A 14,435-nucleotide genomic window follows, 5' to 3' on the forward strand; every position below is an offset into this window, starting at 1 on the left:
AAGATGAAACCCCAAGATTAGCAGTTTGATCTCCTAATTCTTTTTCAGGTATATCACCTTCAGGAAACTCATCTTGAGTATCCCTAATAGCCTGACTTTCACTCGGAATAATCTGGGGACCAAAATTAGATTCGTCCCTCTCGTTTTCTCTCTCAAACCTATCAATAAATTCTTCAGAGGAACCGAACCAAGCCATGATTGAAAATTTGAAAAAGAAGAAGTCAAGAAACGTACCGAAAGTCGAATCATGTTCTTGAAGTTTTAAGATAGTGGGTGGTTACAGTAACCCATTAAAAAACCCCAAGGATTAAATAGTAAATTCAAAATTCAAAAGTTAAAACTCCTCGGAAATCGTTCCTCTCTGAACTAATCAGATCCGTTCGATTAAAAGTAACTTCTCGTTAAATGGCGTAAAAGGCGGCGATACATTATCAGATCTCCCTAACAACTAGTCAGAATCGAAGCACGATTCAACTTCTATAGTTGCACTCTTTTCCCTATAAATATACTAAAGAAAACCCAAAGAAACGCCACTTCCAAACAAAAACCTTCTACAATCATGAGTTCTTCCAAACTTCCTATTAGGCCTGAATATCAGAAAATAATGTCCAAACGACCAGCCAAGTCAAATGAAGGACCATCTGAAGTTACAGAAGAACTTAAACAATTGAAGTTCTATCCCGATGGGCATGATCCTTATCAACATGTCTTCGATCTACAAGATCTGGTGATACGCTTAGATAAAGACCTCCATGAAGCAGAAAGAAGGATAATGGAACTCACCAGAGCCTACAAGTTGGCAGGAAGTTCACTTTATCGGCTTCGGGATATGTCAGAATACGCTGCCATGGAGGAAGATCCTCAAAAGCTGCGACAAGCTTTACAAAATATTAATCTTTTTATGAAAAATAATCTAGTTAGAATGTATCATGCCTTATGGCCAAGACCTTAAAAGCTTGAGCAATTTTAACTATTTATAAGTATTATTGCATGTTTATTTAATCTCTGTCAAAAATAAAACTCTTAGACAAACCGAGAATTTCCTCACTAGATTCCAAGTACATTCAATTTCTGTCAAAATAAAACCTTTGAATGAAGCAAAAATCTCCTCGTTAGAAAATGAAACTCTATTAGAGGAAGACGAAGCTCTATTAGAGGAAGACGAAGCTCTATTAGAGGAAGACGAAGCTCTATTAGAAGAAGACGATGCTTCCCAAAGTTCCTCCAATAAGTTAGCTTTAATTCTGATAAATTAACCCTCGAGCAAGCCAAAAGGCATTCCAACTCCTCGAAAAGAGACATAGATTGAATCCATAACTGTCCATCTTCCCACTACTTATCACAACTTCCAATAACTTCTTTCATATTCCACTTGTATAAATATGCAAAAGAAGGAATTGAAAGAAAACAACATTTTCCACAAAAAATCTATAAGGATGGATATTCCCAACTATCCACCCACGAAGAAATCTAGAGCTGATGAAGGTTCTACTTCCAAAGAGATTGAAGACGGAAATGATCCCAGATTCAACCTCTCTCCTATAAGAGAAGAAATATATGAAGACGATCATCAGAAAACCATTGAATCCCTACAAGAAGCTTTGATGGAAACCAAAAGAAGACTCGAGAAAACAACCGATAAAGTTCAAGACTATAGAAGACAACTCATGGTCTCAAAGTATGCCATCCAAGGCATCCGATATATGTCATGGGGCAGACAAGCAAGTAGCCATGATCCAGATAAATTGCACGAAGAGATCACAGTACAACTTAAATCTGTTGTAGATGGAATAGATATTGTTCTCTACACTCTAGATTAAAATTCTTGTTTATTTTCCTTCCTTAAGTTTTATTTCGAAAAAAGGTTCCCATGAAGTCCCATTTTGTTCTCTTTAATCGAAAAGAGACAATTTATCACAAATATAAAAGGCGGGATATTTGGATTGTTTGTTTCGAAATTCAATTCCAAAATACGAAGAGACGCCATAATTTCTAAAAACGGTGCAACTGTTTAGCTTCCCCACGTTCTCCAAGAATAACTACTTCTTTGAACGTGAGTCTTTCGTCCTTAAATACACGACAATAAGGAAGGAGAAGACATTCCTTCTTCCCTCCAAAAATCTCTCAACACTTAACAAAATGAGTTCTTCTGATTCAACGCCTGCAAAAAGAGCATTGGATGAGAAAGAGAATCCCATTCCTTCAAAGAGGGCAAGAAACGAAGATCCATCGTCTTCAAAGCCAGGGACAAAAGAGCAAGGTTCCACATCTCGAATCAATGACGAACCAGACGATTCAGTCGTTGAAATATTTGTAGTGTTTGAAGAGTTGTATGAGGAAAACCCTCAAAATTCCATCGAAGGCTTGAAAGGACTCCTGGAAGAGGCCGAAAGAAATCTGCAAAATGAGTATGAACGAAACCAATCTTATACAGATGTGCTTAGAGCAGCCAGAGATGCGTTGGGCAGGGTTCGTGATAATGCTTGGGGCCATTCTTGAAATCAAAATGTTTATCGATTACAAGAATCCTTATTAGATCTTGCAGCCCATGTTGGGAATGCAATGAATATCATAAACGATGTTATTCGCACCTGGGCTCGTTAAGAGTTAGGCCACTGCATATTTATTTCCATGTATGAAGTATTTATCTTGACAGAGATGTTTTCATTGTTACTCTCAATGTTCTAAAATTGCAATTGCAGAAGAACTTCAACAGTCAAAGATGCAAAAATTGCAAACAGAGATGATGAGACGAAGAATTCTAAAGAAGACACAACCCCAAGCAAAATATTTCTAAGTTTAAATCAAACTTAGAAATAGGGGACAAAGTGTAGGGGTCAAAGTCAACCTCAGCAAATTACATGGCCCCGAAGCCCAACAACAACATAAAAGCCCAACAGAGGCTAGGGCCCCAAAGCCCAACAACAATCAGGCCAGAGCATACAGTCCAAAAAGGACTTGGTCTTTTAAAGGCAATACAAAGCGATGCAGGTAAGGCCGAACCAATAACTAAGGGACGAAGCCGAAGATAAGGCAGTTCCTCGTTAAATGGTAACAGTCTGCAAACTACCTCAAACTACCGTAAACTCCCCCAAACTGCCATGAACTTCTCCAACTGCCACAATTGCTGGTAACTGCTCAAGAGAAGCATAAAAGGAGTTCATTAGGCTCAGGAAAGGGGACTTCGGTGGGGGAAAAATTCTGACTTTCTCACTCACTCTGTAATCACAAGTGATAAATAAAATATCATATAGTTTTGCACCGTGAACCTAGGCTCAAAGTCGAATCACGTAAAATATCTTTGTTTTGTCTTACATTTACCAACTCACTCTCAACAATTCGATTGTCGATAATTTACATCAACAATACTATCAAATGTATCCGACTTTCTGTCAAATAGTTTTGCTTTATCTTTCTAAACAATGAGAATTTACTTCTTTTTTATTTCATGTTAGTCTCCTGTCTGTATCTTGCGTGCTCTGTGTCTTTCTTCGTAGTGAAACAAGAAAACCCCTCTTCTGTTGCCTTGCGGTGAATGAATGAGTCCCAAGGCCCTTATACCTATAGACTTTATTGAGATAGGCAACCCAAGGGGTGTTGCAAATCCACACCCCCATACACACTAACAATATTGTTCGCTTTCGATTTTTCGATTCCCGTGGATACGACGGACCCGCACGGCTTTGTTTCTCCTTACGCCCAAGCAAGTGGACTACGCCCAACTCGCTCAAGCCTAGGAAAAGACCTTGTTAGTGATTAGAGAGTGAGCTTGTCCTTATAAGTAAGCCATTAGTCCCACATCTTATGACAACACTCCCCCACGCTTATGGGCTGGGTTATGCCAGACCCAACAAGTAGAGTAAAGGTCATGTCCAATTGGATCGAATTGCTCCGATACTATGTTGTAAATCCACACCCCCATACAAACTAACAATATTGTCCGCTTTGGGTTGTCCTGTTCCCGTGTATACATCAGGCCCGCACGGCTTTGTTTCTCCTTAGGCCCAAGCAAGTGGGCTAGGCCTAACACACTGAAGCATAGGGAAAGGCCTTGTTAGTGATTAAGGAGTGGGCTTGTCCTTATAAATAAGACATTAGTCCCACATCTTACTGATGTGGGACAACACTCCCCCACATATACAAACTAATAATATTATCCACTTTGGATTGTCCGGTTCCTGTGGATACATCATGCCCACACGGCTTTGTTGTTCCTTAGGCCCAAGCAGGTAGGCTAGGCCCAACTCACTCAAGCCTAGGAAAAGGTCTTGTTAGTGATTAGGGAGTGGGCTTGTTCTTATAAATAAGACATTAGTCCTACATCTTATCGATGTGGGACAACACTCCCCCACACTTATGGGCTGGGTTATGTCAGACCCAACAAGTGGAGTAGAGGTCATATTCAATTGGACCGAATTACTCCGATACCATGTTGTAAATCTACACTCCCATACACACTAACAATATTGTCCGCTTTGGGTTGTTCGGTTCCCGTGAATACATTGAGCCCACACAACTTTGTTTTTCCTTAGGTCCAAGCAAGTGGGCTAGACCCAACTCACTCAAGCCTAGGAAAAACCATTATTAGTGATTAGGGAGTGGGCTTGTCCTTATAAATAAGGCATTAGTCCCACATCTTACCAATGTGGGACAATAGACTCCCTTCCACGAACTATAAATGAAACTTTCATCTCGTACAGCTCAAACAAAAAGATCAAAATATTGGTGGAAACAACTATGTGTAATAGTAGAGAGACATCTTAATCCCATGATTCAATCTTCTCAGAATATCTAAAAGAACGAAAAAAATCCGAAAACCATTCTTGAAACAAATTTTTCAGGTTATAATGCCAAATATCAAGTTGGTCCATTCGTGTTGATGTTGATTGTCACAAGCCTCTTGAATCTTCTATTTACCTATTTACTTTCTTTGGGGTTGCCTTGTGTTGTGGTTTTGAGTTCCTTGGCTTGTGTTCTATTGACCAACACCAAAGTGTGTGTGTGTACTTTCCCCAAGTATAGGGTATCGGCAAGTAATAAACCGGTGAGTCCGGTATCGATCCACGAGGAAGCAATGTAAATTTGAAGGTGAATGATATGTAAATGACTAACTAACACTACTACACGCCATGAATATCAAAATAAAGACAAGTAATAAAAATGGCCAAATGACTCGGTAGCATGAGCGATTTTGTAATCAAAGTAAGCACGAATTGGATTTAAAACAATTAATTAAAAACCTAGTCTCTAATCCGTCCCGGTGGCTACTCGGTTCTCATACTTAAGGTATCATTGCAAACACACACAACCATACACAATGCATTGTGTGATACTATCAATCATGCATATGCAAAGAGAATTGGGTTATAAGACTTCAATTCATACATGTAGGCCATCGGGTCTCTTAATCTACGATGAACGCAAAGGGATAAACACCTAATATTATGGATTAATGTTCCCCCTTGGAGCTCGGCTTGACTAACATCCTAGTTTCACACTCAAAGATCAATTAACCATAACTCTCCCATACACATTCCTAAATTAACCCAAAACCCTATCATCAATACACATAATTAATAGCTATGCAATGGAAAACTCAATTAATTAAGGAAATCATGCAATGGGTTTAACAATTCTCAATCGAACATATTAGATGCAATCCCAAGACTAGACAATCCAAGAATACAATCAAATATGTCATTCTCATATACCCAATCACAAAACTATCACGAAATTAAAAGAGAGGGATCGAAGCTACGACCCTTTGAACATACCTTGACTAATCGAAACCTTGTACCCACCATTCGGGACTAGAAACTAGAAAGGGAACTTAGCCACTCATTATAATGAGAATAAACATCAATTTTATAGAAGAAAACCAATGTTTACAATCAAGATCACAAGAACTAAGCAAAACCCTAGAGAGAGAAAAACTATGATGGCTAGATGTGGAGAATGAATGAATGAGAAAGAAAACCCAAATCTTAGGGTTTTCCCCTCCTTTTACAAGTACAAATACCTATTTACCCTTACAAAGTTTTCTCCCATTGGTTACATTTGAGAAATACCCAAAAAACCAGCTCAATTAACTGTTCTCGGAATGCTGAAATCTAGCAACTGTTCGGATGATTAAACCTTTTGGTTCCAACTGTCCAGACAGATTATAGGGTGTTTGGACAGTTTGTGCATATTTTCATTTTTAACTGTAGCTTCACGATTCTTTGACCTTTTTGCCCTTGGATTCAACTATCCAAACATCCAATGAAGGTGTCCGGACAATTCTTCATCTCTATACACTTTTCTTCAATCCCGAAAGTTTCCAACTTTGCCAGTTTAGTCATATTTTCTACAAAACCAATAAAAGGCAATCATAAGAGTAAAACTAACTTATTTAAACACAAATACATTACTTTAGATACTAAAACCCCCTAATTAGATGGTATTAGGACCTCGAAATAGAGGTCTGGTCACACCCCCCAACTTAGACGTTGCTAGTTCCTAGCAATGAAAACACTACCTAAAAATAAAAACCTCACTCACTGACGTAGGAATCACGGTTGCATTTAGCATATGCAACAAGCCCTTAAACCCCTAGGTCACCCTAGTGGATGAGTTGTAGTCTCGTGAGGGCTTATCAGAGCGATACCCACAAACACTTGCCAGGGGATCCACCATTACTTTGAAAGCATCATAAATGATTCTTAAGTTCTCACACGCAAGAAATAAAGCTAATCCCCAAATTCCCCCGTTTAGTCAAAAACATGCAAAATCTTTGGAAAATCGATCTCAATCCTTTTAAAAATGACCAAGAATATTTTATACTATGAAAAATATATGTACAATCAACCAAGGCAACTCAACACATTCACACAAGTAAAACCTTGTTATGGACCCTTTTGGTGTTCATAAATCCCCAATCCCAAATGTACATAAAAACATGAAAGCATTGTGCCAGGTGAATGACTTACACAATTATATTAAATGTATGTGTTTATGAAAGATAATTTGGATGGGCATAGCTTTGAGAAAGAAATTACCTACAAGAGCAATTAATGCATTCACCAACTCACTTGCTTACCTTGGATCAAATTCATCAAAAGGTTAAATAGGATTTAATGTGACCATGGGACAAGGTAGGAAGAATTTGGATCTAGGTAACAAGTTACAAGGTTAAGTTCAACATGTGAGCTAAGTTCTCATTTTTGTCACCCCTTCCATTATACCACGATTTCAAAGACTTCTCCTTCTTTACACACAAAGGATTAACTTTATTGCATACATCTTTTTTGATGTTTTTTTTCTTCTTCTCTTTTCTATGCATTTTTTTTCTTTTTTTCTCTTTTCTTTTTTCTCTTTCTCTTTTCTTCTCGAAAATGAACAACATTTATACAACAACCCTCAATTTTTTCAACATAAGAAAGGGTAATGTCACTACCAACTTATTTTTTCAAGCTCCTACTCAACCTTGCAACCAAAGGTGGGAAGTATTTAAGGAAGTGGTTCACACAAGGTTTGTAAGTGAAATAAAAAGGCTTAAGGAAATTTAGGCTTCTAATCACTCACAAATGAATAGGCTAGGCTCAAATCTCTCAACCTAATGAATCATTCAATCCTAAGTTCACAAGCAAGTGGCAAATGCAAAAAATCACACTTCTCGGTAATCAAATGTAATGTTTACAAAGCTGTTAAAGAACACGAACATAAGATGTCAAATGAATATCAATGAAGAGCATCACCCAAAACCCAATGTATATCAATGAAGAATGGCACAAAATAATGAGAAGGGTAAAAAGGTAATTTTTTAGACAAAAGGATCCAAAAACGTAGTCATACAAATACTTCAATGCCAATATGCCTGCTCAACCACACAATTTTATATCAAAATAAGCCTCAATCATCCCGAGAGAAATTGATCATAATCATCCCACTCAATTACATGCATCGGTTTCACAAAAGGAATTAAGAAACCTACTCTACACTTGCACATTTGAACAAGAATACGAAATTAACGTTCAAATTGGTAGTGAATCTCAAAAGCATCTACCCGTCCCTTCCTAGGGCCAAACTAGCATGTATGAACAACAAATCACAACACAAAAGGATGGAAGGTAGGAAGTCATACAATACTCTTCAAAAGTGGTCGGAATCATGAGAAATAAAGTATATCCTGAAAAGTTAATACCAACCACACAATCAAAGCATGACACAACAATTTTTTTTTTCAATTTTTTCAAATTTTTGATATTCACAAAAGCACACCAAAATAAAGCAAGTTTCACAATGAATTCACAATTCCCTCACCCCCCATCTTAAATGAGACATTGTCCCTAATGTCAAGAATAAAAAACAAGGCAAGAACAAATTGTGAATTGCATTGTGAACATACAAAAAAACACCAAATTAAGGGGTAAGAAAATCACAACATAACACACAACCATTTCACAATTCTCACCCCCCAACTTCAATGAGTGCACAAGGAGCGAAAATTGTGAAATGTATTGTGAGCATACAAGACACAAAAATTGAAATCAAACCAAAACTAATCACAACCATACTATAGTACAAGGGTGGAGTCTCCCACAAACTAGGTAGGGGTGGGATCCTTTAGATCCCGGAGAACAACCAAAGCATCAAAGTTCTCCACGAATAGTATCAAGCATTGGCCACTCACCTTAAACACTTTCCCTCCACTAGTGTCCTCAAAATCACTACTTCCATGTTGAGGAACATGGCGAACATCTAAAGGTCCATTCTCCTTGGTCCTCAAATCTCTGGGAAAAAATTGTACCCGAGATTTGGGCCGTCACTCTTTCCTAACTTTTCCAATAACGTTTTGCACAAAGCGACATTTAGAAGGCTTTTTCACTCCACTTATAAAGGTTTTCTATCCGGTCTTGGTGGATGCAATTGGGATGATTCAACTCTAAGTGTAGGAGGCTCTAATTCCTCAATGTCATCGTTCTCACACAAAGGTTGAATAACTTTCGCACCTAATGCTAACACACCTTCAACCGGATCCTTTTCAAGGGTTGACTCCAAACTATCCTCAACATGAGCATGAATAAAATCTACATCCCTTATATCTTCACACTCACTAATAAGTTTAGTCACACTAAAGATATTCATCTCCATGGTCATATTCCCAAAAGAAAGTTGTAGCACCCCACTCCTACAATTGATTAAGGCATTGGAAGTTGCTAGGAATGGGCGACCTAAAATGATCGGAATGGAAGTGCTAAAGCTAGTCGGGGGTTGAGTATCTATCACAATGAAATCCATAGGATAGTAAAAATTATCCACTTGTACTAACACATCTTCAACAATACCCCTAGGAATCCTAACGGATCTATCGGCTAATTGCAAGGTAATCCTAGTGGGTTTCAATTCACCTAACCCCAATTTTTGATAGATTGTGTACGGAAGGAGATTCACACTTGCTCCCAAGTCTAATAATGCTTGCTCTACCCTATGGTTCCCTATGACACAAGAGATAGTAAGGCAACCAGGGTCTTTGTACTTAGGGAGGGTGTTGGTTTGAATAATGGAGCTTGCTTGCTCCGCTATAAAAGTTTTCTCCTTAACATTTAATTTTCTCTTCACCGTACACAAATCCTTAAGAAACTTGGCATAAGAGGGTGTTTGTTTAATGGCATCTAGGAGAGGTATATTGATCTTAAGTTGTCTAAATAGCTCAAACATCTCCTTATGCAATGCCTCATTGGTGCTCTTTCTTAGCCTTTGGGGAAAAGGTAGCTTGGGGATGTACTCACTCTCCTTGCTAGGCTCTACCTTATCCTCTCTTGGTTGTCTCTTGCTTTCTTCTACTTGTGCTCTTTGTTTCGTAACTCTCTTTTCACCAAGCAAAATTTTCTCATTTTCACTCTTCTCTTTCCCTTTCTCTTTCGCACCATTACCAAAGTCTTGCACCACATCATTTTCATCACTATTCTCAAAGGGTATAGGTCTATCCACAAATCTTCCATTTCTTAAAGTAAGGATAGATTGGACTTGTTCATGTCCACTAACCTCCCCACTCCCACTAGATGAATTTATCAAATTGGTTTGCTTCGAAGGATTAGGGTAAGGTTGAGCCGGAAATTTTCCTCTTTCATAGGTGGTGAGAGCTTGTGTGACCTTGGTCATTTGACTCCTAATATCCTTAATGGCCCTATTGGTTTGTTCTTGAAATTTATTGGCCTTTTGATTCTCCCCTATTTGAGCTTGCATGAAAATGTTAAGAGTGTCCTCAAGGGACCTCTTAGGGGGTGGAATATGTGATTGTTGGGCTGGTTGTGCAACAATTGGAGGAGGCAATTGTTGGTGGGGTGGATTGGGGCGTGATTGAGATTGATCATTCCCATCATTCCTCCACCCAAAATTTGGATGATTTCTCCAAGGGTAATTCTCATTGTAAGAATTGTTGCCTTGGTTATTGGTAGGGTAGGGCTTCCTAAAGTTTGGAGAATTATTCCGATTGCAACCTTGCCCAAATAGGACTTCTTTACAAGATGGTAAAGCATTACACTCATCCGTCCTATGATCTCTACTTTCACACAAAGTACAAGCAACATGTTCATCAACACCAACCACATTTATAGGAGACTTTTGTGACTCTAAGGACTCCAATTTCTTGGACAACAAAGCAAGTTTAGCATGCATATCATCATTTTCATTCAAAACAAACTGGCCACTAGAGCTTGGCACAATATCATGTCGGGTTAGTAGAGGAGCTTCTCAAGATCGGGATTCCTCCGCCAACCTATCAAAGAAAGTGAATGCTTCATTGGCATCCCTATTCAAAAAGTCACCTTGAGTCATAGTGGAAACCAATTTCTTCAAAGATGGAGTCAAAGATTTATGAAAGAAATTCACAATTTAAAATTTTTGAAATCCATGGTGAGGGCACATAAACAATAAATCCTTAAACCTCTCCCAAGCTTGGAAGAAGGTTTCATTTTCTTTGCAATGAAAATTCATGATTTGTGTTTGATAAGAAATGGTACAATGGGAAGGAAAATATTTGTTGAGAAATTATTCTTGCATTGCCGCCCAAGTCGCAATGGATTGGGGGCGTAAGTTCTCAAACCATTGTTTTGCATGATCCTTCAAAGAGAATGGAAAAAGTTTGAGTCTCAAAATTTCTTGTGTGCATGTGACATCACCAAAAGTAGTACACACTGATTCAAAATCACGCACAGGGGAGTATGGTGGTTCCGATTCCATTCCATGGAATTTGGGAATCATTTGGAACATGGACGGTTTAAGGCTCACATTTTGTTGGTTCGGTGGCATGATGATGCAAAAAGGTTGGGTTTGCCTTGCGGGATGCGTAAATTGCCTCAAAGTGCGATGCTCTTGGGCTTGGGCATGAATGTACTCCATATGAGGAGATGTATGAATGTTTTGCCCATAGGGAGCATATTGCGGCACTTGTGGCATTTGATAATACATGGGATGCACATAATTGTATGGGGGAGGCATATGGTATACGGGAGGCATATTGGGAGGTTGGTAGACATTTCGTGGGACATATTGCGTTGCATTGTCTTGTTGAAGTGGTTGAGGTGCATTTTGCAAAGCATGCTCAACTTGAACATTTGGCAAATTGTGAGCATTTGGTGCATTTTGGGCATCTTGCCCTTGCGTCAGATGCATCTACTCATCAATATTCACATGTTGCAAGAGATTACGCAATGCATCAAGATTCGTATCACCCCCATGTACACTTCCCACATCACTCGCATTTATATCACTACCTCTCCCGTCTCTATTAGACCCACGCCCACTAACATTATCTCTAGGTTGAGACATGATGGCAAGCAAAGATAGCAAATAGCACAAAAGATGGCAACCAACCAAGTCAAGTAACACAAGATTTTCAATCAACAAACAACCAAAAACAATATCAAGTAAGAACAAAAGCAGAGATAGGAATAGAACAACAATCAATCTTAGGAACAAAAACACACCAAGATTTAGCAAGTAGTGATAGAAAGGAAAATGCGCAAAGATCTCTCAAACAACATATCACTACCAAGCAACAAACAAGGTGGCATCCATCGCCCACAGGAATCTAAGTTAGCCTCATCCGCCAAGTTCTCCTCACAATTTTTTTCTCTCTTTTCAGCAACTACACTAAAAAGCAAGTGAAAAGGAGGAACAAAGTTACCCTTGAAGCATGACCGTGCTCCTTCCTTATTTGATGGTGTTTAATAGCATAAAGCTAGCATCTACAAGCCACCCAGCTCCGTCTTTGACACTCACTTCCCTGGTAACGGCGCCAAAAACTTGACCGATACCAAAGTGTGTGTGTGTGTACTTACCCCAAGTGTAGGGTATCGACAAGTAATAAACCCGTGAGTCTGGTATCGATCCACGAGGAAGCAATGCAAATTTGAAGGTGAATGATATGCAAATGACTAACTAACACTACTAAACGCAATGAATATCAAAATAAAGACAAGTAATAAAAATGGCCGAATGACTCGGTAGCATGAGCGATTTTGTAATCAAAGTAAGCATGAATTGGATTTAAAACAATTAATTAAAAACCTAGTCTCTAATCCATCCCGGTGGCTACTTGGTTCTCATACTCAAGGTATCATTGCAAATACACACAACCATACACAATGTATTGTGTGATACTATCAATCATGCATATGCAAAGAGAATTGGGTTATAAGACTTCAATTCATACATGTAGGCCATCGGGTCTCTTAATCTACGATGAACGCAAAGGGATAAGCACCTAATATTATGGATTAATGTTCCCCCTTGGAGCTCGGCTTGGCTAACACTTTAGTTTCACACTCAAAGATCAATTAACCATAACTCTCCCATGCACATTCCTAAATTAACCCAAAACCCCATCATCAATACACATAATTAATAGCTAGGCAATGGGTTTAACAATTCTCAATCGAACATATTAGATGCAATCCCAAGACTAGACAATCCAAGAATGCAATCAAATATGTCATTCTCATATACCCAATCACAAAACTATCACGAAATTAAAAGAGAGGGATCGAAGCTATGACCCTTTGAACATACCTTGACTAATCAAAACCTTGTACCCACCGTTCAGGACTAGAAACTAGAAAGGGAACTTAGCCACTCATTATAATAAGAATAAACATCAATTTTAGAGAAGAAAACCAATGTTTACAATCAAGATCACAAGAACTAAACAAAACCCTAGAGAGAGAAAAAACTATGGTGGCTAGATGTGGAGAATGAATGAATGAGAAAGAAAACCCAAATCTTAGGGTTTTCCCCTCTTTTTACAAGTACAAATACCTATTTACCCTTACAAAGCTTTCTCCCATTGGTTATATTTGAGAAATACCCAAAAAACCAGCTCAATTAACTATTCTCGGAATGTAGAAATCAGGCAACTGTCCGGACTGTTGAAATCTGTGTGGATGATTAAACCTTCTAGTTCCAGCTGTCCAGACAGATTATAGGGTGTTTGGACAATTTGTGCAAATTTTCATTTTTAGCTGTAGCTTCACTATTCTTTGACCTTTTTACCCTTGGATTCAACTATCCAAACATCCAATGAAGGTGTCCGGACAATTCATCATCTCTATACACTTTTCTTCAATCCCGAAAGTTTCCAACTTTGTCAGTTTAGTCATATTTTCTGCAAAATCAATGAAAAGCAATCATAAGAGTAAAACTAACTTATTTAAACACAAATACATTACTTTAGATACTAGAACCCCCTAATTAGATGGTATTAGGATCTCAAAATAGAGGTCCGATCATCTATCTAATTGTAACCACAGGAAGACGGGGGGTGCATTCTCTATAAAATACTGATGGAGGGGTTTCATGGTCCCTAGTGTGAATTTCCCCCGAAATCAAAGAAAAAATAGCAGTAAGTGATGAGGGGGCGGCTTTCTTGTGGTAGTATTTCCAAACTCATTCCATTTTTGGAGGATTCGTTCACTATTCCAACGACTGAGAAGCTTCAAGCTCCGCCCATAACTCGAGAAAAAATATCTTAAAATAATATAAGAAAGCTCTTTGCCTAGTTTCGGATCGTACCATAGAAAGCACTACTTCCTACTTAAATAATCTAGTTGCATCTACTTTATCGACTTTTTCGTCAAGATTTCTTTGGTTTTCAGTCTACCGCACCATGTGTAGCCTATGCAAAGCAAGCCTACCTCATTCGGGGGGGTATAAGATCAAAAATCAAGTTTTGCATTCCAACTGCCTTGAGATTGCTTGCTTGAATGGTTGAGTTAATGGTCTTTAACTGCAACTCTCTCCTGGATATGAGGATCATGGTAACCTCTGTCTGGTCGTGTATCTCATTCAAGGAGAATGTCGACGCTCTTGAAGGTCGTGGTTGTCTCCACTTCGCGGGTCTTCAGGCTTTATGCTTGAATCTGTGGGAACATGGCCAACAGCAGCGTCCATTCTGT

General features: G+C 38.6%; 1 pseudogene; it reads left to right on the top strand.

The window, feature by feature from the left end:
• The first annotated feature begins 10,888 nt into the window (after positions 1–10,888).
• Positions 10,889–10,988, top strand: LOC119990250 (annotated as a pseudogene).
• The last annotated feature ends 3,447 nt before the right edge of the window (positions 10,989–14,435 follow it).

The sequence above is a fragment of the Tripterygium wilfordii genome, chromosome 21 (genome assembly GCF_013401445.1).
Source record: "Tripterygium wilfordii isolate XIE 37 chromosome 21, ASM1340144v1, whole genome shotgun sequence".
In the NCBI taxonomy this organism is placed as follows: domain Eukaryota; kingdom Viridiplantae; phylum Streptophyta; class Magnoliopsida; order Celastrales; family Celastraceae; genus Tripterygium; species Tripterygium wilfordii.